We start from the raw sequence: 6,000 nt of genomic DNA, 5'->3' as shown, positions 1-6,000 counted from the left end.
TGCCTTCTTTAGGTCGCTTCTGAGACGACCTCCCTCGAGTCCGCAGCACAGAGCAACCGACAGGGCTTCCCTTTCAGTCTGGGTTGCCATGGGCACAGGTCCTGCTCCGGCCCAGTGTGCCACAGTCTCCCAGGGCTGCTGCCTTCAGCCAGGTGGAGGGGTCGGCGCGGAGCCAGGTACAGAGCTCCTCCGCGCCTGAGGCGGCGGGAGGTGCCGCGCTAGATTGCGCCTCCCCAGGCGGGACGCCAGGCAGTGCGGCGGACGGTCCCCAGAGGGCGCCACATACTCACCCGCCCGCAGCCCGGGGAGTCCGGCGGAACCTAAATTGTCCACGATCCCCTTTCTGCGGGGTGGGGAGAGGGGGCGCAGGCCAGAGCCCGAATACCTCCCACCCTACCCCTAAATCTGGGCGGATTGTGAACAGCCACACAGCGGGATAGTTAAGTGTCTCTGCCCAAGCCCGGTCCTTCCCCCACCGGGATATATTGTCCCTCCACCACCAGGCAGGCAGGCCGGGGATTATTATCCCCGTTGTAACGCAGAGGAGGTTATGGCCGGGACGCGGTCAGGGTCACGAAATAAAAACATGTGGACCCACGTCGCGAACTGAGGTCTGCCGGCCTACCCCGCCCCCGAATCCTGTAGTGCCCGGCTGGCCGCCGGTCGAGGCGAGGCCCAGGCCCGAGGCCGGGGCGTATTCGCCTTTATGTCTGCGGGGAAAGGCGGTGGGTGGTGTGGCTGGCGAAGTCGGTGAGGGACCGAAGACAGCCGGGCCGGGAGAGTCCGGGCGTGGGCGCCGCTGAGGCTCGGAGCCGCAAGGAGGCCCAAGCTCCCCAGGACGCGGCCACTGGACCTTCACAGCCAAAGCGGCATGCGCCCAACGTCAGAGCGCTACCGACGAGAAACCCGGGGCCGCGCGCCCAGGAACTAGAGCTCCTCGGGGGACTTTTAAGTTTTCACTCACTTGGCTCTGAACCTATTTTTTAAAAGCAACTCTTTATTCAAATATCTAGAAGACAACGACAGCTCCCTCTCCGCAACACCATTCCCACCCGAGCTGCCCGGGTATTCGACACCAACCGCCTGAGACGAATCCGCGGGCGCACGCACGCACGCCGCGCGCCTTCTCCGGGTTGGCCTCGCCTCCCAGGCTGCCGGTGCAGTGCGGGAGCGCAGTCCGGGAGCGCAGTCTGGGAGCGCAATCCGGGACACCGTTTGCGCGGTGGTGCGGTCTTATAGGTTCCAGGGTTTCTGAGGCTTTTGGCGAGCATTACGAGTTCCCCTTGGAGTTGCCCGGCGCCTTGTGTGGCTAGTGGTGTGCGGTGGCCGTGATTGCGCGCCCTTCTCGGCCGGCGCTGGGAGGCGCAGGCGCGGCGCGGACGCCCGCACTAAGCTATAACCCTTGACGGGCTCTGAAACGCAGGGGGCTAAGAGGCCTGTTCAAGACAGCCGCCCCGGGAGATGATGTATTTATTCTTCGCACTTACTGTGCACTTAGCACCGAGAGGGCTGTACTTTGCACTTATCAACAGAAACCCGCGTTCCGCGGCCCATGACTCCCCGTGGTCGCCGAGTGACGTGCCCTCGTCGCTGGCGCGGTTCTTGGGCCTGGGCTTTCCAACAGGTGGAGAGAGCTAGAGGCGACCGGTCGGACAGCCCCGCTTAGGCTGACACCCACGCCTCGGGGGTTCGGGGGCGCGGCCGGGCGGGTCTTTCCCGGGAAGGGGGCGCGGGCTGGGCTGGAGCCGGGCTTCCGGAGCGGGGCTTACACTGGAAAGTGAACGCGCAGGCGGCCTCAGAACTCCAAGAAGCCGTGCTGTAGACCTTCCTAGGCGCCTTCTTTGATCTCTCTTAAAAAGGGTATCATTGTTAATCGCTGAGACGAATCTCCTTTTCTAGTGACTTAAGCAATCAGAGGGACTCCTCTGGGATCCAGAGAAGTTGCGAATTGTTTCGCCTTCCTCAATGCTCCCCACCAAAGTTTGCCCCCCAGGTCTTTTTTATTTTACACATATGCACACACACACACCCCACTGGAGAATTCTCAGTGATGAATTGATTAGGAGGTCGCTCCTGCGTGGTCTTGCCTTTCTCTCCCAACACCCCCTTTCCCCAGATGACTCCGAACCCCCGGCGGAATCCGATTCCTGCCCGGGCTCCTGCGGCCAAGCCCCGTTCTCTCGGGCTGGGCGAACCTAGAGGCTACTGAGTGCGCCTCCGAGCGCTCAGCTTCCCGACGCCACTGCGACGCTGATTTATGGTCCAGTCGCTCGCTTGAACCCCAACGCTTTGGCTGGGTTAATTTTTGTCCATTGTTCCTCATCACACTCAGATAGTTTGTAGCTTGAGACGGATTTTATTTATCACCCTGCACATGTGAAATACAGTCAGACATAAAAATAACTGACTCTGGAACCTGGCACAATATTGGAGCCGTCGGGGAATAATTTGGCTAACCGATTTGGACGTTTCACCTTCTAAACAGAAATGCAACTCGCAGTCAAACTGTAAATCAGATTGTCTTCAGCAATGTAAAAAGAAGAAAAAAAAAAGCACCAAAACCAGAAAGAACGAAAACTAAATGAAAGAAAACGCAGATATTGCCCCAAACAATATGAGCTTCAGAAACCCAGACTAGATTTTAATTTCAGGTGTGGAACTTCATCGGAAATATGAATTCCTTATTATTTTACCAGTGGGAATAGCCCCAGGGATTTTAGGGTGTCCCCGGAAACTGGACTGACTTATTTCTTTTTACTTTATTGAGAGTTTTGTTACTAAATAATATCAAGTAATAAATGCTACATAAAAATGAATAATCCCGAACTAAGCTTACTCTCGGGTGGAGCCAGGTTGGGGTCCCCTTACAAAGTTCTAATTATAAGTGGAAACAAGGGGACGTGGAATGGCCTGTACAGGGCCGGATAGGAGCTCAAGAAGCAACAAAAACTTAGAAAATAAAAAAATCAGAAATTTCTGCAGCGCTCTCCTTGTTTCCACCTTTCCGTAGGCAGATGGAAAAGAAACTGAGCAGGTTTTCTGCGCCTCATTTCGTCTCCCTCGTCTTTCTGGAATCCCATAATATGAACTGCTGGATTCCTCACTGTCTCACAAGGACCCAGTGATCCAATGCCTGGCCAGGGGGAGCACTGGGCAAGGCAGGAACTGTGAAAGAAGAGAAAACCAATACAGGCAGACCACTCGATTGATCGCAAAGGGGAAATTCAAAACACAACCAAATAAAACTTCTGCCTGGGTAGGGAACATCTGCTGTAATTTTGCATTATTCTCTCCGCAAATCCATTTCATTCTTCTACAACAAAGTGGAGACCAATCTTGAGTGTTTCCCTATGCCTGCACGATGGAAATCTAAAGATGGTTTTCTTGAAGTGAATTCACAGCGAACTTACCTGTAGGCACCTGCCTACTTTCAGGGTATTTATTTGTTTGAACCCATTTTTGACCGAGACCATTCAGATAACTTGCGTCAAACATTTCTCCAAATAAACTGAAACAAGAGAACTCTGAATCTTAAAATCTACAAAATTAAATGTATATTTAAAGATAACAGGGTGCTTCAGGTAGAAAATTAGAGCGATTATTTTTTAATCACTTTGAAGGTGAAGGGAAGATGTCTTGGTAGTTGATAGTATTTGATATCCATTAATAATACTGAATATGTAGTATTACATTATTATTGCAATCAAAATGTGGTTTCAAACGTGTTAAATAATTAAATTGAATATTTTGATGGAAAAAAAGTCAACAAGTACTTGGAATTTTTTCTCAAAAGCAAGTTTAATTGGTGTGTTTTTGACATTTGCATGGTCCAGATCTTAATCTGATGGTTTTAATATCAGCCCCAAGCTGGCTTTGCTCAATTGATATATCTGCTTCTTTGTATAGGGAATTCAATAAATATAGCACGTCCTGCTGACGGGTACCTCCCGTGTTGTGAGTAATTCTTTGCCAATAGATGGCCTGATGTCCTTTTCAGTATAACAAGCTGAGAAATAAAAGAAAAATATTTGCCACTCCACATATTTATTTGTTAGGGATTTTTTTTCTTGATTTTTAAAAAATACAACAAGATGAGTTCTTTATCTTAGAATCTCAGACCACGAATATCTCAAAAAACATATTTCAAAAATTAAATCTACAGATGTAATACACACTGTGAACCCTATAAAATGCGTTTACAATGCTGACTTAAAGAAAGAAATTTATAACTTTCATATGTACCTTCCTTGTGCAATAGGCAACTGCCATATGTTTCCGACTTCCATAATTCAGTTTTCCTGGACATCTGTAGCAGGTAGTGAGTGCTTCTTAAAGTACATTTTATGTAATTTGAGAAGGAACCCGCACTGAAGACTAAAGGTGAACATTAAAAAGCACAAGGCTTTCTAGAAATGCTAGTTATTCTAAATTTACATCACCTGTTACGCATGGTCTGAGAGGTTTTTTTGTTTGTTTTTTGTTTTTTTTTTTTTTCATTCCCTTTTCTTCATATGACTGAATTTGATATTTTGGTAGAGTTCCTCTCGTTATGACTACTCTTAGCCTTTTACTTGAAGATTCTCATTTGACTATTTCTGAAAATTCAGCTTGGAAATATATTCCAATATGATTATTGTATTTGAAATAAATTTTAAGAATTTTATATTGAAGTGGGAAAAAACCCTAAGCTCTTTCATTTTCATTTTCTTAATTGTTTATGATACACTTTTTAAAGGACAGAAGAGTTTACACAATTTAAAGTGAAGACAAAACCAAAGCAAAAGTCATGCTGCAAAGTCATAACTTCTTGTCAAACTGTTGCTCGTGTGTTTAAGTGCACGGTTCATTCCTAATGCTAATACTATTTTTTAATTTTCAATAGCTTATTTCTTTTGCATAATTGCAGTGCTGGCTTTAAATTAATCCATTAAAATCCTTTCATTCAGCTAAACTGAAATGCCTCATCTGTCAGTACAAAATATGAATAAATTCCAGCCACGTTTTCATTGTTTATACTTCCAGCAGATTATATGAATGTGCACAAAATTTCCACTGTTTAAGAACTGTCGGTATCTACAGATGTAAAATATGAGAACAGGACCTAATTTACAGCCAATTAGAGGGTGTAATAATTTTTATTAAAAGCAAAACACTAAATCTAGTGACCGTTAAATAGGGCCTAAATGGGGACATTTAATTCCATTTTCAATTCATTTTATAAAACCAGCAGACTCAAGGTAACTTTTTGTCTATAAGGAAAGATAACATTAAATATTTAATTCAAATAATAGGAAGCTGTGTATTTTTAATATCAATTTAAACATGTTTTTATATAGCATAGATTATTAAAATGCTCATTATAACTAAATTAGAGAATATTAGTTAGCTTCCCTATTCAATAGTTTATGTCCAAATTGATCTGTTGCAATGTTGGTGTTAACAATGTCCAGCTAGGCATCTTCGAGTATTCATTTACATCTGGGTGTTAATTTCAGTACCTCCTTCAAGCCATCTTATATGTCACATGTTAGTGATAGAGACAAGTGTGGCCTTCTTGAACATTTCTGTTACTGATCCCTCAACACTGTAGTGTTGTGGGAGGGGTGTGGGTCAACAAATGAGGGAGATGGGGTAGCGGTTTTTCACCCACGGGGTGAAAAAAAATAATTGCAGTGTTGTTTGGAGGTAAAGCAGATACCGCTGGAGATAGGCCATGCATGAATACGGAAGCTCATTCTCGCAGAGGGTGAATTTTCTTCTGGACGCATTACAGATTCGTTACTTCCTCAATATCCCTCGACTTGGTGGACCAAAAGCCCCCTTCTTTCCTTTCTTTCTCCAAATTGGAAAACTGGAGGGGGGGGCGGTTGGAGGGAGAGAGGAATGAAGACAAGCTTACCCTGGGAGTATACGCTTCATTCCACACTCCAGAAACCGCGCACCTCCCAGGAACCCCAATGAGAAATGATCATTGATTAAAAAAAAAAATCAGCGCTTAAA

This window comes from Rhinopithecus bieti, unplaced genomic scaffold (genome assembly GCF_001698545.2).
Source record: "Rhinopithecus bieti isolate Rb0 unplaced genomic scaffold, ASM169854v2 scaffold_10716, whole genome shotgun sequence".
Classification (NCBI taxonomy): domain Eukaryota; kingdom Metazoa; phylum Chordata; class Mammalia; order Primates; family Cercopithecidae; genus Rhinopithecus; species Rhinopithecus bieti.
This window is presented reverse-complemented; position numbering follows the sequence as displayed.